Here is a 25,678-nt window from a genome sequence, read left to right as displayed (position 1 = left end):
ATATTATCACCTTCACCTATATATTTACTACCTGAATTCCTTTTATTAATGGTTATGAGTGAAGAAGCAGGGATTTTCTGTTATTTGAATAAAAGACAGAGGAAACAACAGTTCTACAGAAAGAAGGGAACGCTGAGCTTTAACATTAGGCTGTTCGTCACAAATCAAGACCTTGGGAAACCTGTGTGAACCTGGGAAAGCATGTGAGCTCCAGCCTTAAATTTTCCCAAGGTAGATTTGAACATTCCTGAGAGTGCTTCTATCATCCAGACTCTAAATGGACTGTTTTTCTACTGGAACAAGTTAAAATCTATTATTTATGTTAGCAAAGTTAAAAAGGAAAGTGATAGAATTTTAACTGACCCAGGAATCCTGGTGGATTAAAGGGAAGAAATTAAATTAAGAAAGAATCTCTGGAGCTGAGAGTCAGGAGAGGTGGACAAAGAGGGAATCAGAGTTGGGAGGACTGTAGGGAGGGAGAGTACTGAGAGCAAAAATGACAGGAAAAAGACGAAAAGTTCACCAGTGGGCACTCAGAATGGTTTCCCAACGCCAACACAATACTTAATTTTTAACTGGGGCAAACGTTCTCTGGCCACCGTTCCTAACCCCCAGTCCAAATGACACCTTCATGTTACCTATTTGGTTTCTTTTGGAATCTGATTGTTGAGGAAAAATAATTAAAGCATGAATCCAAAGCCTCAGACAATATAGACTGCAGCCTCCAACAGCTCTCAGTCCTACTGAGAGAGTCAGTCAGCCTCTTCTCTGTTTCCTCGAAGTATACATACATGCTAAGGCACTTCAGTCGTGTCTGACTCTTTTGCGACCCTATGGACTGTAGCCCGCCAGGCTCCTCTGTCCACAGAGTTCTCCAGGTAAGAATACTGGAGTGGGTAGCCATTCCCTTCTCTAGAGGATCTTCCCAACCCAGGGATCAAAGCCGGGTCTCCTGCACTGAGGCAGATTCTTTACTGTCTGAGCCACCAGAGAAGCCTCCTAAATTATAAGCAGTAACATCTAATGTATGGGGTTCTGTGGGAATAAATGGGCTTAACGGGTCTGAAGTGGATAGCAAAGTGGCTGGCACATTGAAGGTACTCATTTTAATTTTAGTTCACTCTTTTCTACTTCCTTCTTTCTCTTCTGACCACCTCTCTTTATTTTCATCCTGTTTATCTCCTCTTTCTTTCTCTGTGTTTCTCTCTTCCCTCGGCTTCTGCCTGTAGCACCCACTTTCAGCATGGGTAAGCTCAGCTTCTACTCCTTAGAAAGGACCTTACTTCCTCCGGAATTTGACTGAGCCCTGCCTCGCCCACTCCTGCACCTGAATCTCATTGCAGGCTTTACGTCACAGCACCAAATGGAACAAGAGGGGCTCTCTTTCTGGACCTGGAGCTTTTAGAATCAGTGTCACATCCAGGAGCAAAAGTTCCATTATGAAATCCATATTCCATGTAAGCTGGTGCAACCTCTATGGGAAATCCATATTCCATGTAAACTGGTATGACCTCTATTGGAGGTTTCTCAAAAAAACTAAAAATAGAGCTACCATATGATCCAGGGATCCCACTCCTGGGCATTTATCAGGAGAAACTCTAATTCAAAAAGATACATGCATCCCAATGTTCATTGTAGCACTACTTACAATGGCCAAGACATGGAAGCAACCTAAACGCCCGTCAACAGATGAATGCGTGAATAAGATGTAGTTTACACGTACAAAGGAATATTACTCATAAAATGAATGAAATGATGCTATTTGCAGCAACATGGATGAACTTGGAGATTATCATACTAAGTGAAGTCAAAAAGACAAAGACAGATACCATATGATATCACTTTCATGTGATGTCTAGAATATGACGCAAATGAACTTATCTACAGGACAGAAATGGGCTTACAGACATACAGAACAAATTTGTGATTCCCGAGGGCGGGGCCGCGGCGGCCGGCAGTGTCTGCGCCTCGCGGCCTCGGAGCTCGCAGACGCTCGGGGAGCATGGCGGCGGCGGAGCCGGCGGTCCCGACGCTCCCCGGCGGCGGCGGCGGCGCGGGCGCGGGGGCGCCGTCGGGCACGGTCCCCGTGCTTTTCTGCTTCTCGGTCTTTGCGCGGCCCGCGGCCGTGCCGCACGGCGCGGGCTACGAGCTCCTCATCCAGAAGTTCCTCAGCCTGTACGGGGACCAGATCGACATGCACCGCAAATTCGTGGTGCAGCTCTTCGCCGAGGAGTGGGGAATTAAAAAAAAAAAAAAAAGATTCCCGAGGAGGAGGGAGAATGGGGCAAGGATGGATTAGGAGTTTGGGATTAGCAGATGCAAAGTATTATATGTAGAGGGGGTAAACAACAAGGTCCCAGTGCATAGGATAGGGAAATATTTTCAATATCCTGTGCTAAATTATAATGGAAAAGAATACAAAAAGGAACATATATATATATATGTGTGTGTGTGTGTGTGTGTGTGTGTGTGTGTATAAATATGTTCAGTTCAGTTCATCACTCAGTCATGTCTGACTCTTTCCAACCCCATGGACTGCAGCAGGCCAGGCCTCCCAGTCCATCACCAACTCCCAGAGTTTACTCAGACTCATGTCCATTGAGTCGGTGATGCCATCCAACCATCTCATCCTCTGTCATCCCCTTCTCCTCCTGCCTTCAATCTTTCCCAGCATCAGGGCCTTTTCAACTGAGTCAGTTCTTTACATCAGGTGGCCAAATTATTGGAGTTTCAGCTTCAGCATCAGTCCTTCCAATGAATATTCATGACTGATTTCCTTTAGGATGGACTGGTTGGATCTCCTTGCAGTCCAAGAGACTCTCAAGAGTCTTCTTCAATACCACAGTTCAAAAGCATCAATTCTTCGGCTCAGCTTTCTTTATAGTCCAACTCTCACATCTATACATGACTACAGGAAAAACCATAGCCTTGGCTAGATGGACGTTTGTTGGAAGAGTAACATCTCTGCTTTTTAATATGCTGTCTAGGTTGGTCATAGTTTTTTTCCCAAGGGGCAAGCATCTTTTACTTTCATGGCTACAATCACCATCTGCAGTGATTTTGGAGCCCCCCCAAAATAAAGTCTGACACTGTTTCCACTCTTTCCCCATCTATTTCCCATGAAGTGATGGGACTGGAGGCCATGATCTTAGTTTTCTGAATGTTGAGCTTTAGGCCAACTTTTTCACTCTCCACTTTCACTTTCATCAAGAGGCTCTTTAGTTCTTCTTCACTTTCTGCCATAAGGGTGCTGTCATCTGCATAGCTGAGGTTATTGATATTTCTCCCGGCAATCTTGATTCCAGCTTGTGCTTCCTCCAGCCCAGCGTTTCTCATGATGTACTCTGCATAGAACAAGCAGGGTGACAATATACAGCCTTGACGTACTCCTTTGCCCATTTGGAACCAGTCCATTGTTCCATGTAGTTATAACTGTTGCTTCCTGACCTGCATACAGATTTCTTGAGAAGCAGGTCAGGTGGTCTGGTATTCCCATCTCTTTCAGAATTGTCCACAGTTTATTGTGATCCACACAGTCAAAGGCTTTGGCATAGTCAATAAAGCAGAAATAGATGTTTTTCTGAACTCTCTTGCTTTTTTGATCACCCAACAGATGTTGGCAATTTGATCTCTGGTTCCTCTGCCTTTTCTAAATCCAGCTTAAGCATCTGGAAGTTCATGGTTCACGTACTGTTGAAGCCTGGCTTGGAGAATTTTGAGCATTACTTTGCTAGCATGTGAGATGAGTGCAATTGTGCGGTAGTTTGAACATTCTTTGGCATTGCCTTTCCTTCGGATTGGAATGAAAACTGACCTTTTCCAGTCCTGTGGCCACTGCTGAGTTTTCCAAATTGAGGCCTTACAAACAGCTATGAAAAGAAGAGAAGCAAAAGGCAAAGGAGAAAAGGAAAGATATATCCATTTGAATGTGGAGTTCCAAAAAATAGCAAAGGGAGAGAAGAAAGCCTTCCTCAGTGATCAGTTTAAAGAAATAGAGGAAACAATAGAATGGGAAAGTCTAGAGATCTCTTCAAGAAAATTAGAGATACCAAGGGAATTTTCATGCAAAGATAATAGAAATTTTAACATGTTATAAATCAACTAATCTTCAATAATATACTTTTTAAAAAAAATATATGTATTCCAAATATCAAGAAGTAGAGAGCAAAAAGTAAGTTGAAATCACTTTTACTAAAGAAGATGAAAACATCCAGCAGCTGCACCTGCTTAACCTACAAAAGCAAGGCAAGTTACTTTACTTTACTGTTTCTTCTTTTGGTTAAAATTGTTGAAATGGCCAAAATGCTAAAGCATCTAGGGTTTTTGTTCTAAGTGGTGATTCTCTGGAATTATCCTGCACTCAATGCCAGTTGAATTGTTTCATTTATTTCTTGATGCTACTGCTCTTTATGTAAAGTTAATGGTGTGAAGTGCATTAAAGAAACACAGCTTGGATTTTTTTCCTTTTAATAGTTTCTAAAACAATCTAAAGATTGTTCTAACCATTAATGAAACTCTTTTTAATTTTTTATCCAGTTAGTTGTCTATTCTCTCTTCATGGGCCTTTTCTGGGTAATTGACTCTTTTCATTCCACTTTTCAGCTGTGAGACTGATGCTTGTTCACACCATTTGGGACCGTTTTTATCTCTGTTGCTTCCCCATATCATTCTAGATGCCTGTGTGTGTACCTTTTTAAAAGTAAAGAATCACAGGATTTTCCTGTTTATTTATGTATTTCTTTACTCTGGGCTGCGCTGGGCTTTTGTTGCTCTGGCAGGGCTTCCTCTGGTTGTGGTGAACGGGAGCCGTACTCTGTCATGGTGTGAAGGCTTCTCGTTGACGTGGCTTCTCTTGCTGTGGAGCACAGGTTCCAGGCACACAGTCTTCAGTGGTTGTCGTGTGCAGGCTCTAGAGCGTGGGCTCAGGAGCTCCCCGGCAGGTGGAATCTTCCCAGACCAGGGACTGAAACCATGCCATGCCCCCTGCATTGGCAGTTGGATTCTGATCCCCTGCACCACCAGGGAAGTTCCGTGTGTGTGTGTGTGTGTGTGTGTGTGTGTGTACTTCTTAAAGAACAAAATTCAAAATAAAGTTTGCTCAGTTTATAAGATACTAAGATGTCCTCCCTGCATCCCATGAGGTTGGCCTTGAAGCTGCAAGCTGACTTTGACACCCTCAGGGGCCAGAGCCTTGCTGTCCAGGCTTGCAACTCCAGCATAAAGCTCCACATTCTAGGACTTGGACAGTGAGGAATGGGCCTCCTGACAGCTAGACCATGAATTCCCCACTGAGTGTAAACACTCACAGCACATAATCAGGACACGGTCAAGGCCACTTGGCATCCTCAACAGTTAGCCAGGGCCCCCTCCTGACCACCAACAATACATCAAGCCCTGTTTTAACCTTCCCATCTCACACAGGAAAATTATTCAGATACCCGTTTGGACAACATTCCCCCCAGATTAGCCCGTTTCTTTAAACCAATTGTAGAACCATCCACCATTAACACAAATCCCACAGAAGCTCCCCACAGCACCTCAGGGTAAATTATCTTTTGCTGCAAGTTAACTCAGTCTCACTTTGACTCAGGATGTGTTCCAGAAGGGCGTTGGTCGGTGAGCTTTAACAGCAGGTCCTTAATAAATGCTTGATTAATAAATTTTCTTTAAAGCACATTTTTTTATGAGCAGTCTCCTCTTTTCAAAACTCCTTCTGACTTCATCTCTGAAGCTCCAGCCTCTTCTAACCTTCCTGCTGGCCCCTCTTCTCCTCTGACTCCCTCTGTGTTCCCTTTTCTAAATCTGCCCATCTTATGTACCAACCTAGGATGACATCCATTTCCCTCTTCTTTTTAAAAAAGTAGTTTTTTTTTTTTTTTGGAATATAGTTGCTTTAAAAGGTGTTAGTTTCTACAGCCGGAGAAGGCAATGGCACCCCACTCCAGTACTCTTGCCTGGAAAATTCCATGGATGGAGGAACCTGGTAGGCTGCAGTCCATGGGGTTGCTAAGAGTAGGACACAACTTAGCGACTTCACTTTCACTTTTCACTTTCATGCATTGGAGAAGGAAATGGCAACACATTCCAGTGTTCTTGCCTGGAGAATCCCAGGGACAGGGGAGCCTGGTGGGCTGCCGTCTATGGGTCGCACAGAGTCGGACACGACTGAAGCAACTTAGCAGTAGCAGTGTTATTCTCTCAAATCATCCCACCCTCGCCTTCTCTCACAGAGTCCCACAGAGTTATAGCTGTGTCTCTTTTGCTGTCTTGCATATAGGGTCATTGTTACCATCTTTCTAAATTCCATATATACACGTTAGTATACTGTATTGGTGTTTTTCTTTCTGGCTTACTTCGCTCTGTATAATAGGATCCAGTTTCATCCACCTCATTAGAACTGATTCAAATGCATTATTTTTAACAACTGAGTAATATCCAAAGAAAGGCAATGCCAAAGAATGCTCAAACGATGGCACAATTGCACTCACTGACACGCTAGTAAAGTAATCCTCAAAATTCTCCAAGCCAGGCTTCAGCAGTACATGAACCGTGAACTTCCAGATGTTCAAGCTGGTTTTAGAAAAGGCAGAGGAACCAGAGATCAAATTGTCAACATCCACTGGATCATCGAAAAAGCAAGAAAGTTCCAGAAAAACATCTATTTCTGCTTTATTGACTATGCCAAAGCCTTTGACTGTGTGGATCACAATAAACTGTGGAAAATTCTGAAAGAGATGGGAATACCAGACCACCTGACCTGCCTCTTGAGAAACCTATATGCAGGTCAGGAAGCAATAGTTAGAACTGGACATGGAACAACAGACTGGTTCCAAATAGGAAAAGGAGTACGTCAAGGCTGTATATTGTCACCCTGCTTATTTAACTTATATGCAAAGTACATCATTTGAAACGCTGGGCTGGAAGAAGCACAGGCTGTAATCAAGATTGCCAGGAGAAATATCAATAACCTCAGATATGCAGATGACACCACCCTTATGGCACAAAGTGAAGAGGAACTCAAAAGCCTCTTGATGAAAGTGAAAGAGGAGAGGGAAAAAGTTGGCCTAAAGCTCAACATTCAGAAAACTAACATCATGGCATCTGGTCCCATCAGTTCATGGGAAATATATGGGGAAAGAATGGAAACAGTGTCAGACTTTATTTTGGGGGGCTCCAAAATCACTGCAGATGGTGATTGCAGCCGTAAAATTAAAAAACGCTTACTCCTTGGAAGGAAAGTTATAGCCAACCTAGATAGCACATTCAAAAGCAGAGACATTACTTTGCCAACAAAGGTCCGTCTAATCAAGGCTGTGGTTTTTCCAGTGGTCATGTATGGATGTGAAAGTTGAACTGTGAAGAAAGCTGAGCGCCAAAGAATTGATGCTTTTGAACTATAGTGTTGAAGAAGATTCATGAGAGTACCTTGGACTGCAAGGAGATCCAACCAGTCCATTCTAAAGGACATCAGTCCTGGGTGTTCATTGGAAGGACTGATGCTGAAGCTGAAACTCCAATTCTTTGGCCACCTCATGCAAAGAGTTGACTCATTGGAAAAGACCCTGATGCTGGGAGGGATTGGGGCAGGAGGAGAAGGGGACAACAGAGGATAAGAGGGCTGGATGGCATCACCGACTCGATGGACATGAGTTTGGGTAAACTCTGGGAGCTGGTGATTGACAGGGAGGCCTGGCATGCTACAGTTCATGGGGTCACAAAGAGTCGGACACGACTGAGCTACTGAACTGAACTGAACTGAAGACCCTTATATTTGGGTTGGTTTGCAAAACTTGCTCTCCCGTGATACCAGAAAGGTTTCTGTAAAAATCCATGGGCCCCAAAATGCATTGTCTATTTTCTCACTAGACTGGATAGCTCACCATCAGAACTCACAGTCCTATCTTAAAGCTTAGTTCTCTTAAGTCATCAAGACATGATTTGGGAGAATGGCATTGAAACATGTAAAATATCATGTATGAAATGAGATGCCAGTCCAGGTTCGATGCACGATACTGGATGCTTGGGGCTAGTGCACTGGGACGACCCAGAGGGATGGTATGGGGAGGGAGGAGGGAGGAGGGTTCAGGATGGGGAACACATGTACACCTGTGGCGGATTCATTTTGATATTTGGCAAAACTAATACAGTTATGTAAAGTTTAAAAAATAATAAATAAATAAATAAAATTAAAAAATAATAATAATAAAAAAAAAAGAAAGAGAAATGTCTTTGCTCACCATCATTTGCTCCTGAGTGTAGATGAGTGAAGGCTAGTTTAGAAGGGGTTGGGATGGGAAGGAGCATGAGGGTGGTGGTCTCTTGAGTATAGAGGAAAAGAAGGAAGCCTTTAGAATTTAATGACCAGCAGCATCAGATTCTATGTCTGCATTCTTTCTGAGTTTTTATTGCTGTTTACTGGTTTTATGTTTCTTTTGATTTCTTTTTAATAAAAAGGTCTATGTTGCCAGAACTGGAAATGAAAGGTGATAACATGGAAATCTACCGTGTCCATAAACTCCCCAAGGACGGCGGAAATTTCAGAACACCAGAATTTATGAGACCAGACAAGGCCTGGCTACCCACCAGGAACTTTTCATCCTCCTGCCTGGATGATAAATTACACCTTCATTTTCAGGGGCCATTTGCTCTAGAAAAGCAAATTAACCCAGTAATTTTTAAATTACACCTCTGAGGTTTCACAAAGATACATCCAATCTGGTAACGTTTTGGTCCTCAGGCCCTAGCTGCCTGATTCTTCTCTGACTGTACTAACTCCAGTTGTTATTATTTAGTTCTGAAGGAAGTTCCATTATTTTTATAGGCTTGAAGCCCATGATGGCGGAAAGCTGGAATTATGAATGTTTGAACTCCTCTTACCTTTGTCATTTCTGTGTGCTCAACCTGTCGGTACTGAGTTCCTTAAACTAAGTTGATCCTTAAGATGTACGTATTTTAAAGGTTTGGGATATTTGGTTTCATTACCTAACTTGTATTCATGTCCATGTGAAGGAAAACTTACAGCTTGTATGATTGTATGTTGTATGCTACTAACTGATGACTGTTGACAATGTAGTATTTGAATCAATACTATATGTTTTTCTTCTTTTAATTTTTTGGCCATGCCTCAGCGGCACGTGGGACCTCAGTTTCCTGCCCGGGGATCGAACTGGTGCCACCTGCTCTGGAAGCATGGAGTTGTAACCACTGGACTACCGGGGAAACTGTAATACTGTGTGTTTTTTAAATTCTTTCCAGTTGTGTTGAAATATAATTGACATATAAAGCTGTAAGATATTTAAAATGTACGTTGTACTGATTTGATATACATATAAATTGTGGAAGGACTTCCCCCATCTAATTAACTGACAGATCCCTCACCTCACATATCATCTGTTTTATGGGGAGGTGGGGGACAGTGGTGAGACATTTAGGTTTGATTTTCTTAGCAAATTTCAATTGCACAGCACAATGCTGTCAACTAGAGTCCCACGTTTACATCAGATCCTCAGACCTTATTCATCTTGCAGCCGAAAGTTTATGACAAGTCTGTGCTTTTCCACTGAGTTCTCCGTACTTCCCTGCCCTCCAGCCCCTGGCAACCACTTTTGTACTCTCTGTTTCTATGAATCTGACTTTTTTTCAGACTTCCTGTGTAAGTGACCCCACACCCTATCCGTCCTCCTTTGTCTGGTTTATTTCACTTAGCATAACGCCTTTAGGGTCTACCTGTGTTGTCTCAAATGACAGAATTTCCTTCTTTCTCATGCCTGAATAATGCTCCCTTGTGTGTGTGTGTGTGCGTGTGTGTGTGTGTGTGTGTGTACATCTTCTTTAACCATTCATCTGCTGATGAACACTTAGGTTGTTTCCATGTCTTGGCTATTGTGAATAGCATTGCAATGAACATGGGGGTGCAGCTATCTCTCTGATATTCTGTTTTCATTCCTTGGGAAATACATCCAGAAGTGGTTTTGCTAGACCGTGTGGCCATTCTCATTTTAATTTTTTGAGGAAACTCAATATTAATTAAAAATTTTTTTTAAAATATGAAAATGCTAAAATTTCCTTGACTCCTCAACTTAGCTGGGCACCGTCCTTCTAGTTAGATAGAGGGGAAAGAGGGTTTCCTCTGTGTGATTTTTTTTTTTGTTCTCAAAGTCATTCGCGCACTCATCCGTCAACCCTCATTGATCAGATAAATATTCATTGAGCACCAAATGTGTCCCAGAGTCTGTACCCGGGAAGACAAGAAAGACCTGTCCCCGCCTCACACTCGGGTGGGTTTTGCAGAGCAGGCCACAGGCGTCAGGCAGCGCAAGGCTGAGACGGTAAGCAGAGAGCTCTGCGGAAGGCGAAGTCTTCCGGTGGCCGGGACCAGGTCTTTCCTCGCCTCGCCCCTCTCCTTCCTCTCCCTGACCCCACAAGGCCTTCCCTCCCTCTCAGTGCAGGCCTCACTTCGTCTTCAGCCAGGTAAGTGTCTTCAACAAGGCCACCCGCTGCCGTGTGCAGCTTCCCCCGCTTCGCAACCCTTGTAGAAAGAAAACTGCTTTTTCCTCTGTGCGTGTGTGAATCCAGGAAACACTCTAATTAGCACTTCTTGAGTCATGTGTCCATTTTTTGGGCCCATTGCTGTTGCCAGAGCAACTATTTTTGGCCTGGCCAGCGCTATATTATTATCCGTGTGAAGGTGGGTGAGGTAATATGGCTGTGAATTCTAAAGAACCACGTGGAATGAAGAACACAAATTTCACCATATCCTTTAATCGCTTCTGAGTACTTACCATGACTCATAACATATTGCTGTGTCTTGGTTGCCTGTTAATTGCCAATTCCTCTAAAACTTAACATTCATAAGAGCAGAAAATGTGGGAAATACTGATACTGATACCTACCCCTCCTTACTCTGCTTGAATCCTATCTGTCGATCCATATATCCCTAGCACCTAGGATTCAGTAGGCATTTAAAACATATTTCATAATTGAATGAATACCTGATACTACTGATTTACTCCACTTGTACGGAACAGTCCTCTTTTTTATCCTGAAATTTTCTGTTTTAATTCTGCTGGAAGCCTCACATCTTTTTGGACTAAGGTGTTAGAGTGTGGTAGATGAAAGCATTTAGGAGAGAATAGGGTTGTGTTGTGGATTCGGGCAGACTGAGTTTGAATCTGAGTTCTGTCAATTCCTACCTGAGTGTATGATTCCTCCCCCAATAGGTAATGTCTACTTTGCACAGATAATCTGGTAATTAACTAAGGTAATGATGCAAGTGTTTGTAATTGTTCCGTGGTGTTTTTAAGACGTATCCTATGCTCTTTGTCACTCTTCCTGTCATGAGGTGGAGACTAATCCCCCTCCCTGAGGATGGGCTGACCCTTCTCATAACTTCCCACAGATGACCAGGATGTGGTGGAAGTGTCAGGCTCTGCGTGCTTTCTCAGGGCACACAGCTTTGAAGCCCTGAGCCACGTCTGAGAAGTCTGCCCACCCCAAGCGGCCGTGTTGGAGAGATGGAGAGAGAGAGAGATCCATGCACTCAGCCCACAGCTGTCTGTATTCTTCTGGTCCAGACCCCCGCGTGTGAGTGAAGGAGTTTGCAAGTTGATTCCACCCTGTCTGCAGCCTGACCACCCAGCCACCGTCAGCCTGCAACTCTCTGCAAGGCTGCAATCAGAACAGCCCAGCTGAGCCCAGTCAACCTCCAGAACCAGGGGAGATAACGATCATAAGCAGCTGTTGTTTTATGACTGGAAAGTTGAGTCAGTTTGATACAGAGCAATTTAAAATCAGAAGAGTGGCTGGCATCATAGGTGGTCAGTAAATGCCAACTTTGAAGTATAAATCGTAAACCACACGCTACCATCTCAGAACAGAGCATGCAGTAGGTACCAAGCAAAGCAGGCAAATATTAGTTTAGCTGTCTTTGGAAGTAATTTCCCAATTGTTGTAAATGAACAAAATTTTGACTTTGCACTCTGCATATTTGATTTAAAATAACAGGTCTGTGACTGTGTATCCCAGTGGTTAAGGCCACCAGTTATGGACACCGACCACAAGTTTCAAAACATACTCTGCTATTTCCTAAGTGTAAGACCCCAGATAAGCTGCTTGTCTTCTGTCATATCAATTTTCTCATTAAACAGGACTTCTCAAAGTATTTCTGTAATAAGCATGAAGTTGAATAATTCACATAAACTTAGCCCACTGCTTGGAAAACAGTGCCTGGTAAATGTTAGCTATTAATATCCTGGGAATCTACAACCAAGCAAAGGCAAGCCCTGGGCCAAATGGCCACAGACTCCTGAACCATGAGCTATGTGCACCTAGTGGAGAGATATAGAGGCCCAGCCACTCCAGCCCTCGTTAATTCCAAACTGTCGACTAGGGATGCCAGTCCGCAGATGAAATATGTGCTTGATAAGACGGCCTGCAGATGCCATCTGAGGATACCTAAATTACCCTAAGGTAACAATTAACATCCTTACAGCTTGTTTTTGTTGTTTTTTATTGGATAATAGTGTTGTTGCCCACACTGGCATTCTCACTGTGTCATATTCTTCCGGCTGTGAATTTTCTCCCTGCACTTTATAAACACTTTGAGAATTATATGAAAATGTTCATTTTTCTGGAACAAAATGTATGTCCATGGCGAAATTCGTTCATTTAAGGTAGTGAAACCAGAGCCATAGAACAATAAGTTTTAGACTTCTGCCCTGTGAAAATAGATAATAAAGCTTTGTCTTACTCAAGTGATGCTTCAGATCAAGGCCAAAAGTGGCCAGAAGTGGCCTTCTGTTTCGTGTTGTTCTGAAGTTTGCCCATACATTTGTGGAGCACACAAATATCAATATGGTGGTTCTTGAATGTGCCCTCAGTGTTTTGATCCTGTGGCTCTATTCAGATATTTGGTAATGTTATAGATTCATATCACTAAGTAGAATCTGTTTTAAGTGACTTTTCTCAATGTTCAAGGTTTGCTTCTTACTATATGGCTCAAGCTCAAGTTTTATTCCTCTTGTAAGACAAAAACAATACTGCTGTTGAAAACTGACAAAACAGATGAATAAAGGCAGTGACTCAACAAAAGGAAGACCCAGGAGCACCCTTCTCTCAACCTTTTTTTCCCTAATTCTTCCTATGATTTTGATAAAATAAAAGAACCTTTTCTCCCTGTCTTGCTGCCTCTTTCACGTCTTAGTGAACCAAGTGGAAACAGTGATTTCTCTGCAGAGAGTGGATAAACGTTGATTGCTGTTGTTGAGTCACTACGTGGTGTCCAACTCCTTGCGACCCCATGGACTGCATGCACCTTGCCAGGCTTCCCTGTCCTTCACTATGTCCCAGAGTTTGCTCAAATTCATGTCCATTGAGTCAGTGATGCTATCTAACCATCTCATCCTCTGCTGCCTCTTTCTCTTTTATGCCTTCAATCCTTCCCACCATCAGGGGCTTTTCCAATGAACTGGTTCATTCCCTCAGATGGCCAAAGTATTGGAACTTCAGCATCAGTCCTCCCAATGAATATTCAGGGTTGATTTCTTTTAGTATTGATTGGTTTGATCTCCTTGCCATCCAAAGGATTTTCAAGAGTATTCAGTACCACAATTCAAAAGCATCAGTTCTTTGGCATTCAGCCTTCTTTATGGTCCAACTCTCACTTTCCATGACTACTAGAAAAACCATAGCTTTGATTATATAGATCTTTGTCAGCAAAGTAATGTCTTTGCTTTTTTTTTTTTTATTCTTCCAATTTTATTTTATTTTTAAACTTTACATAATTGTATTAGTTTTGCCAAATATCAAAATGAATCCGCCACAGGTATACATGTGTTCCCCATCCCGAACCCTCCTCCCTCCTCCCTCCCCATACCATCCCTCTGGGCCGTCCCAGTGCACCAGCCCCAAGCATCCAGCATCATGCATCGAACCTGGACTGGCAACTCGTTTCCTACATGATATTTTACATGTTTCATTGCCATTCTCCCAAATCTTCCCACCCTCTCCCTCTCCCACAGAGTCCATAAGACTGTTCTATACATCAGTGTCTCTTTTGCTGTCTCGTACACCGGGTTATTGTTACCATCTTTCTAAATTCCATATATGTGCGTTAGTATACTGTATTTATGTTTTTCCTTCTGGCTTACTTCACTCTGTATAATAGGCTCCAGTTTCATCCACCTCATTAGAACTGATTCAAATGTATTCTTTTTAATGGCTGAGTAATACTCCATTGTGTATATGTACCACAGCTTTCTTATCCATTCATCTGCTGATGGACATCTAGGTTGCTTCCATGTCTTGGCTATTATAAACAGTGCTGCGATGAACATTGGGGTACACGTGTCTCTTTCCCTTCTGGTTTCCTCAGTGTGTATGCCCAGCAGTGGGGTTGCTGGATCATAAGGCATACGCTGCCTAGGTTTGTCATAGCTTTCCTTCCAAGGAGTAAGTGTCTTTTAATTTCATGGCTGCAGTTACCATCTGCAGTGATTTTGGAACCCAAGAAATTAAATCTGTTACTATTTCCACTTTTTCCCCTTCTATTCACCATGGAGTGATGGGACCAGATGCCATGATCTTCATTTTTTGAATGTTGAGTTTCAAGCCAGCCTTTTCACTCTCCTCTTGCACCTTCATCAAGAGGCTCTTTAGTTCTTCTTCACTTTCTGCCATTAAAGTGGTATCATTTTCACATCTGAGGTTGTTGATATTTCTCCCAGCAATCTTGATTCCAGCTTGTGAGTCATTCAGCCTGGCATTTTACATAATGTACTCTGCATATAAGTTGAATAAGCAGGGTGACAATATACAGCCTTGACATACTCCTTTCCCAATTTTGAACCAATCTGTTCTATGTCCGGTTCTAACTGTTGCTTCTTGCCCTGCATACAAGTGTCTTAGAGGACAGGTAAGGTGGTCTGGTATTCTCATCTCTTTAAGAGTTTTCCACAGTTTGTTGTGATCTAAACAGTCAAAGACTTTAGTGTAGTCAATGAAGCAGAAGTAGATATTTTTCTGGAATTCTCTTGCTTTCTCTATGATCTAACAAAGGTTGGCAATTTACTCTCTGGTTCCATTGCCTTTTCCATATCCAGCTTGCACATCTGGAAGTTCTTGGTTCACGTACTGCTGAAGCCTAGCTTGAAAGATTTTGACCATTACCTTGGTAGTGTGTGAAATGAGCGCAATTGTACAGTAGTTTGAACATTCTTTGGCACTGTCCTTCTTTGGGATTGGAATGCACTGATACCCTGGGATGAAAGCTTTAGGACGGTGGGTGCTTTTACAGTCATTTTACAGGCAGTCCTGTAAAATGGACATATGGCATGTCCCTCATGGCAGGAACCATGTTTCATCTATGACAGGATACAGAAGAGGTGGCTTTACGTGCTCTTCTATCAGGAGACAGTTTTTTGAGTGCTTGTCAATGGGTTATATATAAAAACAGAGTAAAACTTTAAAGACAATACCAGTGGCTCAGTGGTAAAGGAACTGCCAGCCAATGCAGGAGATGCAGGTTCCATTCCTGGATCAGGAAGATCCCTTGGAGGAGGAAATGGCAACATACTCCAGCATTCTTGCCTGAAGAATTCCATGGACAGAGGAGACAGGCGGGCTATAGTCCATGGGGTCGAAAAGACACACCACTAAAAAAATTCCAATAATGTGTTTTTAATTTGTTTCAGTTGTAAAAGTGGGTGTTCTATTTTGCAATCAACAAAAGACCACATTAATAGTAAAACTACTGAGAGCATTTTGTGAATCTTTAAAGAATGTTTTTTGAAGTTTTAGCAAAGGCTATCAAAAGCAACTGCGTCTTTGTTTTCTGTTGCAAAATACTTGTACTGGTGAAAACTAAGACACATTGTGACCGAGCTAGTCATCGGAGCTGAAATCTCCCTCAGAAACCCCCATAGGTGAGAAAGTACAGGCTCTCCCACCCATGCAGAGTAGGCATTCATTTAACCTGGCTACAGGCTACCTGAGATTAACATGACCATCATAAATTAATGTTATTCCCTTTGACACTGGGGTTTAAGGAGATCCCTTAACCTCTTAAAGCCACTAAGACATCATCTAGCTTTTGTACTGCTTGATAACTTAAGCATAAAGCACCAAGCAGTGCAGCTACTGAATAATGCTCTTAGAATTATATATTTTAATGCATCCTGTGTATTTCTCCATTCTGAAGGACATTTTGGGCATCTTGTATTTCAGCCCAGTGAGGTACTAGGCAGAGCAACACGCTGTGTGACGTTGTGTCAATCTACACAACTCATTAAAAAGAAATAAGGAAAATTCACGAAAGTGAAAGAAAATCATGACCTGTAAGTGTGTTTCATGGGCTGAATTCCTCTGTGGTTTATAAGAATATTAAATTGTGATTTCATTTTCTTATTCAGTATTATTACAAATAAAAAAAATCACGGGTAGAAGCACAAAAGTGTGAAGGGTAAGTGAGAAAGCGAATTTTAGTTTGCAAAAATACCAGCAGAACAAAATTGAAAAGTGTTTTGAAGAGAGATGTAGTTATCTTTATGTAACACTGAAAGGTACCTGGAAATTGTGACATGACTCATTTCATTTTCTGCAAAGAATACTGTCTCAAAATAAAGTCCTAGGCACCCCAATACTGGTCTGACTAGATCCTGTTACTGTAGAAGTTTCTGAGCATGACTTCAGGATTACCCTCGGGTATTATTCATGATTTAACTGTATATAAAAATAAACTGTGGAAAATTCTGAAAGAGATGGGAATACCAGACCACCTGACCTGCCTCTTGAGAAACCTATATGCAGGTCAGGAAGCAACAGTTAGAACTGTACATAGAACAACAGACTGGTTCCAAATAGGAAAAGGAGTACGTCAAGGCTGTACATTGTCACACTGTTTATTTATATGCAGAGCACATCATGAGAAACACTGGGCTGGAAGAAGCACAAGCTGGAATCAAGACTGCAAGGAGAAATATCAATAACCTCAGATATGCAGATGACACCACCCTTATGGCAGAAAGTGAAGAAGATCTAAAAGGCCTGTTGAAAGTGAAAGTGGAGAGTGAAAAAGCTGGCTTAAAGCTCAACATTCAGAAAACGAAGATCCTGGCACCTGGTCCCATCACTTCATGGGAAATAGATGGGGAAACAGTGGAAACAGTGTCAGACTTTATTTTGGGGGGCTCCAAAATCACTGCAGATGGTGATTGCAACCATGAAACTAAAAGACGCTTACTCCTTGGAAGAAAAGTTATGACCAACCTCGATAGCATATTCAAAAGCAGAGATATTACTTTGCCAACAAAGGTCCCTCTAATCAAGGCTGTGGTTTTTCCAGTGGTCATGTATGGATGTGAGAGTTGGACTGTGAAGAAAGCTGAGGGCCGAAGAATTGATGCTTTTGAACTGTGGTGTTGGAGAAGACTCTTGAGAGTCCCTTGGGCTGCAAGGAGATCCAACCAGTCCATCCTAAAGGAGGTCAGTCCTGGGTGTTCATTGGAAGGACTGATGCTGAAGCTGAAACTCCAATACTTTGGCCACCTCATGCGAAAAGTTGACTCATTGGAAAAGACCCTGATGCTGGGAGGGATTGAGGGCAGGAGGAGAAGGGGATGACAGAGGATGAGATGGCTGGATGGCATCACCAACTTGATGGACATGAGTTTGAGTGAACTCCGGGAGTTGGTGATGGACAGGGAGGCCTGGCATGCTGCAATTCATGGGGTTGCAAAGAGTCGGACACGACTGAGCAACTGAACTGAACTGAACTGAAAAGTGCTTCATCCATTCTGCATCACTGGGTAAACTAAATCTGTAGATAATGGAATCCTCTCCCTTTCAAATGCAAAACTATGTTTTTCTTTCTTAACGACATTATTCTGCCACTGAGAGTCTGAGTGGCTCCACATTATTTAGGAGTAAAAAGGCCAAACTCCTGATACACCCTGTATTGATTCTCTCACTAACTTTCCAGCATCTTCTCTTCCATACTTTACAGTTTTTGCCCCAGCCATATAGTTGCTTAATGACTGTATCTTTATTAACACTGGCCCCTCTTACTGAAATCTACTCAATAAATAAAAGTCATATTTTAAAGCAAGACAAGATAAATTTAAACATAATTCTTTCCCCTCTGCCCACTTGGACCTGTTTCCTCCCCTCTAATGTACACTATACGTCTGTTATGCATTAAACCAGACCTCCCCCATGACAGAACTACCTGCTCAACCATAAAGATCACTTTTTTCTTTTACCAGAGCCAACCACTTAACTCCTTAGAAGACCGCATCCCTTTCGGAATCCTGTAAGAAGTCACAGTGACCCACCACTCACCTTGTGCATGCAGACATCTTTGGTGAACTTTGTGTACAATGCCAGTTTATCATTTCCCTTAAAGACCTCATGCGAAGAGTTGACTCATTGGAAAAGACCCTGATGCTGGGAGGGATTTGGGGGCAGGAGGAGAAGGGGACGACAGAGGATGAGATGGCTGGATGGCATCACCAAGTCGATGGACGTGAGTTTGAGTAAACTCAGGGAGTTGGTAATGGACAGGGAGGCCTGGCATGCTGCGATTCATGGGGTTGCAGAGTCGGACACGACTGAGCGACTGAACTGAATTGAACTGAAAGACAGTCATTGGTGCAGAACAGACTGGCCAGATGAACTGGGATGATGCTTGGCTGCATCTAATGGAAATTTTTAGCTTAAATATTTACTTATGACCTTACTAGTGTTGCTAGCTTTATTACTTGCATTCTGTTTATTTTATAAGATTATTGTTTCTTGCTCTACTAAATGTTTGACTGAGCCTCATATAAAAGTAGTGATGATTAGATGACTTGACCAATTATGTAATCCTGTAAGATCAGTAACTGTAACTGCAGATATGGGAAATAGCAACAAGAGGGAACCATTTCCTAGACCGTAACAGATGTAAGACAGGCGGTCTGGAGGATTTGGGTCACTGTTAACAGGGCTTAGTCCAGTAATAGCACATGGAGCGGCCTATCCACAAAATCTTTACCTTTGATCTTGGAATGAACATTCCTAGTGCCATGAGACAAATCGGTCAAGAAATGCCTATAATTTGGTAGAAATTTGAAAGGGAAGGGATTGTAAGATAAAGAAAGCTGCCCGCCATCCAGTTCTACAAGATCAAGTCATTAGCACTGTAGTCACTGACCTATAACACCCTGAAAGGAAATCAAGGTAAAGATTAGAATGAGGCACTTTGCGCTCTAGGAAAACTAACAGAACTGGCCCTCAGAGAGTTAGATCCTTCCAAGAAAACATTTTATAAAGACAGTGTTTTTCATCTTCCCAAATACTGAAAGGCACTAAAACCATTAACTAAAACATCTGTCCCTTGTAAGTAGCAGTCAACTTCTACAAGATGAGTCCTTGATTGCTCATCTTACCCCTTCATCAAAATCACGTATGTAGTAGCCACCCCTTTACCTCTTTGAACAGTTCTCAGACCTCTCTAAGAAACTGTCTCCTGGGTTATAACTGTCAGGTTGACTCAAATACAAATTTCCATTTCTTTCTTAGATTGACTACTGAATGATTTTTTTCATTGGCATACTCCTTCTTACACCTTTAATTCAAGCCTGAGTGATCCTAGACCTGTCTCTGCCTGTTCAGTACCTATGTTTCTTTTCCTTTGTATTTTCTGTTGTCATCAGTTTTGCTCTTTGCTTCCTCCAGGACAGCAGAAGTAAAATTTGAGCATGCATTAGAATCACCCAGAGGGCCTGCTAAAATGCAGAAAGCTGGACCCCATCCTCTATACACCCCAGTCTTATGCATGGGCAGAAACTTTGCATTTTTTTTTCAGATTTTTTAAAAATGTGGACCATTTTAGAAATCTTTACTGAATTTGTTAGACTATTGCTTCCGTTTCATGTTTTGTTTTAGATCAGAAACAATAGAATGGCAAAGACTAGAGAGTTCTTCAAGAAAATAAGAGTTACCAAAGGAATATTTCATGCAAAGATGGGCACAATAAAGGACAGAAATGGTATGGACCTAACAGAAGCAGAAGATATTAAGAAGAGGTGGCAAGAATACATAGAAGAATGATAACAAGAAAGATCTTAATGACCCAGATAACCACAATCATGTGATCACTCACCTAGAGCCAGACATCCTGGAGTGTGAAGTCAAGTGGGCTCTAGGAAACATCACTAGGAACAAAACTAGTGGAGGTGATAGAATTCCAGCTGATCTAATTCAAATCCTAAAAGATGATGCTATGAAAGTCTGCACTAAATATATCAGCAAATTTGGAAAACTCAACAGTGGCCACGGGACTGGAAAAGGTCAGTTTTCATTCCAATCCCAAAAAGTGGCAATGTCAAAGAATGCTCAAACTACCTACCACAAAATTGCACTTATTTCACGTTTGCAAAGTAATGCTTAAAATCCTTCAAGCTAGGCTTCAACAATATGTGAACTGAGAACTTCCAGATGTACAAACTGGTTTTAGAAAAAGCAGAGGATCCAGAGATCAAATTACGAACATCCATTGGATCATAGATAAAACTAGAGAATTCCAGAAAAACATCTACTTGCTACATTGACTATGCTTAAAGCCTTTAACTGTGTGGATCACAACAAACTGTGAAAAATTCTTAAAGAAGTGGGAATACCGGAACACCTAACCTGTCTCCTGAGAAACTTGTATGCAAGTCAAGAAGGAACAGTTAGAACCGGACTTAGAACAACAGACTGGTTCAAAATTGGGAAAGGAGTACGTCAAGGCTGTATATTGTCACTCTGCTTATTCAATTTATATGCCGAGTACATCATAAGAAATGCAGGGCTGGATGACTCATAAGCAGGAATCAAGATTCCCAGGAGAGATATCAATAACTGCAGATATGAGGATTACACCTACCTTATGCCAGAAGCAATGGCAAACCCACTCCAGTATTCTTGCCTGGAGAATCCCAGGGACAGGGGAGCCTGGTGGGCTGCCATCTATGGGATCGCACAGAGTTGGACACGACTGAAGCAACTTAGCAGCAGCAGCAGCATACCAGAAGCAAAAAGGAACTAAAGAGCCTCTTGATGAGGTGAAAGAGGAAAGTGAAAAAATTGGTTTAAAACTCAACATTCAAAAAAAATAAATAAAAAATAAATAAAACTCAATATTCAAAAAATGAAAATCATGGCATCCGGTCCCATCACTTCACAACAAACAGATGGGGAAACAATGGAAACAGTGGCTGACTTTATTTTCTTGGGCTCCAAGATCACTGCAGATGGTGACTACAGCCATGAAATTAAAAGACACTTGATCCTTGGAAGAAAAGCAATGACTAATCTAGACAGTGTATTAAAAAGCAGAGACATTACTTTGCCTACATAGGTCCGTATAATCAAAGCTATGGTTCTATGGTTTTTCCAGTAGTCATGTATGGATGTGAGAGTTGGACAATAAAAAAAGGTGGAGTGCAGAAGAATTGATGCCTTTGAATTGTGGTCCTGGAGAGGACTCTTGAGATTCCTTTGGACAGCAAGGAGATCCAACCAGTCAATCCTAAAGGAAATCAACCCTGAATATTCATTGGAAGGACTGATGCTGAAGCTGAAGCTCCAATACTTTGGCCACCTGATGGGAAGAGCTGACTCATTGGAAAAGACCCTGAAGCTGGGAAAGATAGAGGACAAGAGGAGAAGAGGGTAACAGAGGATGAGATGGTTGGATGGCATCACTGACTCAGTGCATATCAGTTTGCGCAAGCTTTGGGAAATGGTTATGGACAGGGCAGCCTGGCATGCTGCAGTCTGGGTAGCAAAGAGTCGGACATGACTGAGCGACGGAACAACGACAATGCAAGTAAACCATATCTTAGCTCCCTGACTAGGGGCCGAAACCATACTTCCTGCATTGCAAGGTGAAATCTTAATCCCTTGGCAACCAGGGAACTCCTAGGAGCTCTGCATTTCTGACAAGTCACTGGGGCATGCATATACTACTGATCCAGGATTATAGTTTGAGAATCAGTACTCCAGGAAATCAGTTTACACCTTTTTAATCGCTCTCAAACTTGGCCTTCCCTGGTGGCTCAGACAGTAAAGAATCTGCCTGCAATGCAAGAGACTCGGGCTCGATCCCTGGGTCTGGAAGATCCCCTATAGAAGGAACTGGCCACTCACCCCAGTATTCTTGTCTGGAAAATTCCATGGACAGAGAATCCTGGTGGGTTACAGTCCATAGGGCCACAAAGAATCAGACACAACTGAGCAACTAAAACTAAACTTGCAGAAGACTTTAAAACCATATGCCTGAAACCCCTAGTTCTAGGCTGTTCTTTTGGCAGTCAAGGTGGAGAGTATATGAGCTCTAGATAAGTGAGCTTTTATTCCATCTTGAGCATTTGTTTTTTTGTGGATTCTGTCAGCTTCAAATTTTTACACAGATATTCACCATGCAAAATTCACCTTTAGGATATATTCAGGCAAGTGTTCTCAAACTTTCTTGTGTATAGGATCTTCTGTGGAATCTCAATCAAAATGCAAATTCTGACTCAGCTGGCCTCAGGTGGATACCAAGACTCTGCGTCTCTAACAAACTCCCAGGTGATACTGATGCTTCTGGTCCATGGCCCACACTTTGAGAAGTAAGGCGTTAGGGTGTTTTCAAGGGAGAACTCCACCCAGATCAGATTTTGACTTGGTTAAAAATAAGGTACTATGAAGAGACTAAATGTACATTTCTAAAGGTCAAACATTTTGCAGATAGAAATGATCTTCTGTGAAATCCCTGTGATTGCTTGGTACTTTGTTTGACAATGTATGTTGCCCTCTTATTGCTGTGGCCATAGTTCGGTAACATCTGTCTATAAATTCAGCCTTGAAGCAAGTGTGTGGCAATCAGGTGAGCAGGAAATACCAGCAATCCTCTCTTGGCTATATAATACACAGTTGCCAATGGTCTCCTGTCAGCTCACTCCCTGTGACCTTCATACACACCAAGAGAAATAGTAGGGTTCACCTACCCTACAAGGTAAGATGTCAGTGTATACTCCTCACTCTGGGGTAAGGAGACCGTTCTTTCAGATTCCTTACAAGCAGAGCCTCAGTCAGGCTGCACATAAGTTATCCAGGGAGTGCTCTCCGAAGACACCTGGAAGAAAACTGGAAGTAAGCTAGAGGAGGGGAGGGAACCAAGCAAGGATGAGTCTCAAGACCCATAGCCTGGGGACTGCCCTGGTGGTTAAGAATCTGCCTTCCAATGCAGGGGACGTGAGTTGGATCCCTGGTTGGGAACTAAGATCCCACATGCCGTGGGGCAAGTAGAGGATCTCATGTACCACAATGAAAATCCAGCAGAGACAAAATAAGAATAAATAAAAGGCCCATAGCACAAATCTCATCAGTGGGCTCTGAAACACAAATTGCTCAGCAGGGTTGTTTGTCTGTGGGGCAAAGGAACCTAGCTTTTGTGTTCTCTGATTAATCATTGGCCCCTTGAGTGGGAGAGTTAATGTGCAAGGCTTTTCCCAGCAAAGTGGCCTCCATCAGCCAAGGGCAGAGCAGCTGGGAGTCACTATCAGTGGCTCTCACCACCAGGAGGCGGGTACGGGATGGTAAAATGGGGTGTGAGCTGGGCACCAGTGGACACAGATGACTTCAGCTCAGAATTTTCCCCAACAACATTGAAGTTAGAGGCAAGCAGAGATCCAGAGAGGTGTAAGGAGCAGAGGGGCCTGAGTCCTTGTTCATGACAGAAGAAACATGGGTATGTTTAGGACCCAGAAGCAACTCTGGAACACCAGGAACTGACAGCAGGGAAACAGGGAGAGGCCCTGGGCTACTCTGGGCCTAATGGCGCAGTCCCTCCTCTGCAAAGTCTTCCAGCGGGGCAAGCTCGGCAGGCCTCTGGGCCTTCTGCAGGTTTCCTCTCCTGCTGCCTTTCAGCTGGCTTCACCTCCTCCAAGTTTGTTTTCTCCTAGGAAATCAAAGAGGACTTCTGTCCTACCACGTGACAAACATTTTATTGTCTTGGCACCACCCCCAAGAACCAGCCAATGCCAGGCTCCCAGACTTGACTAAATGAAACATTCCAAAACCTAGAAAATCTTTTTTAGGGGTTTTTTTCCATGGGGAAAAAAAAAGAAAGAAAATTTTAATCTTTTTAATCCCGTGTCTATAAATTTCAAAGTTTTTCACATTTATTTTCTATAGCATGTCTTCCTACTTTTAAACAAACACATGTAAAATAAAGGAGAATTCATTTTTAAATGGCTTAACAATAGGCAATGTTCTGTCCCCAGGATATACATATTTTGAAATCACTTTTGCACTAAAATTGGATAATGGTTTCTAGCCTTGGAATGTAAGTACCTTGGGAAGCAAACACAATCTATTCACCACCTCACAATTAAATTAAAAGGCAGAACTCGGTTAGTAAGGAGTGAAAGATACTGTCTAGACAGCTTCCTTCAGGCAGAATAAACGGTGGGTGGGCCGGCTGGCCACTTTGCTCTTTGGGAAATGGGCCGTCACACACAGCTGAGGGCGCGGGCAGGAGTGTGTGCGGGGAGGCTCCACATCCTGACACAGCTGGGATCTGCACGCTTCTCTGGGTTCCCCGAGGTGGACAGTGCTCCTGTCTGCTGTAATGACAGACACCTGTACCCCTGGAACTGGAGATTGAGAAGCACATTCATCCCTCATTCTAGACTGGGACTCAGCAGATGGCAAAGGGAATTCCTCATACACTCTCCAGCCTGCCCCAGCCCTAGAATCCTGCCCAGTTTGGGGAAGAGCCCTTTCACCAGTCTAGCTGCCCAAACCAAAAGAATTATGGTCGTCCTTACCTTCTGTCTTTTTCTCACAGCCCATCACCAATCCATTAGCTAATGCTGTTGGCATTACCCCTAAAACCAGAATCCGGTCCTTCACACCACCTTTCCCACATTTGGGGTCCAAGTCTCTCCCCGTTGCTTGGATCACTGGGGCTTCTTCCAACATGGGTCTCTCCCTACCTCAGTATCTCCCTGCATCTGTAGCTGGCCCAAGACACTTCTAACAGAGAGACTCTTTGAAAACAAATCAGATCATGTCACAGTCCTCTGCTCAAAACCCTCCAATAATTCTCATCAGTATTTAAAAAAACTGCCAGGCCTTATGGGAACCACCTCCCCACCCCCACAGAGACCACTTTACTCAAAGAGTAAACATTAAGGCACACTGCCCCCTTGCTCTTTCTGGAGCACCACAGACATTACCTCACCTTGGGGTCTTTGCCTAGAATACTCCCTCCCAGATATCTGTATGCTGACTTCCATGCCTCAGCAAGTCTCTCCTCAAATATCCCATCCTTATTGTCTAATCTCCCCATTTAAATGGGGTCACAATGAGTTGGACACAACTGAGCGACTTCACCTTCACTTTCCCATTTAAATAACAAGCCCCCTGCCGAACACTCAGCCAGTCATTGCCCTGGGCCCTGAAGGTGAAAGTGTTAGTCATTCATTCATGTCTAACTCTACGTGACCCCGTGGACTATGGCTCTCCAGGCTCCTCTGTGCATGAGATTCTCCAGGCAAGAATTCTGGAGTGGGTAGTCATTCCGTTCTCCAAGGGATCTTCCCAACCCAGGTATTGAACCCCGATCTCCTGCATTGCAGGCAGATTCTTTATCATCTGAGCCACCAGGGAA

The 25,678-nt window shown here is 42.9% G+C and overlaps 1 long non-coding RNA gene across 2 annotated transcripts; it reads left to right on the top strand.

Moving 5' to 3' along the window:
* The first annotated feature begins 10,200 nt into the window (after positions 1–10,200).
* On the top strand, positions 10,201–13,158 carry LOC147361309 (uncharacterized). Of its 2 annotated transcripts, XR_015140031.1 has the most exons (3): positions 10,205–10,470; positions 11,399–12,468; positions 12,976–13,158. It is a non-coding gene; the product is annotated as an uncharacterized LOC147361309 (long non-coding RNA). The 2 variants fall into 2 exon arrangements; XR_015140030.1 differs by lacking the exon at positions 12,976–13,158 and having other exon boundaries at positions 10,201–10,470; positions 11,399–12,160.
* The last annotated feature ends 12,520 nt before the right edge of the window (positions 13,159–25,678 follow it).

The sequence above is a fragment of the Bos grunniens genome, chromosome 13, assembly GCF_055505025.1.
Source record: "Bos grunniens cultivar Pamir isolate PY7600 chromosome 13, Bosgru_T2T1.0, whole genome shotgun sequence".
In the NCBI taxonomy this organism is placed as follows: domain Eukaryota; kingdom Metazoa; phylum Chordata; class Mammalia; order Artiodactyla; family Bovidae; genus Bos; species Bos grunniens.
This window is presented reverse-complemented; position numbering and strand designations above follow the sequence as displayed.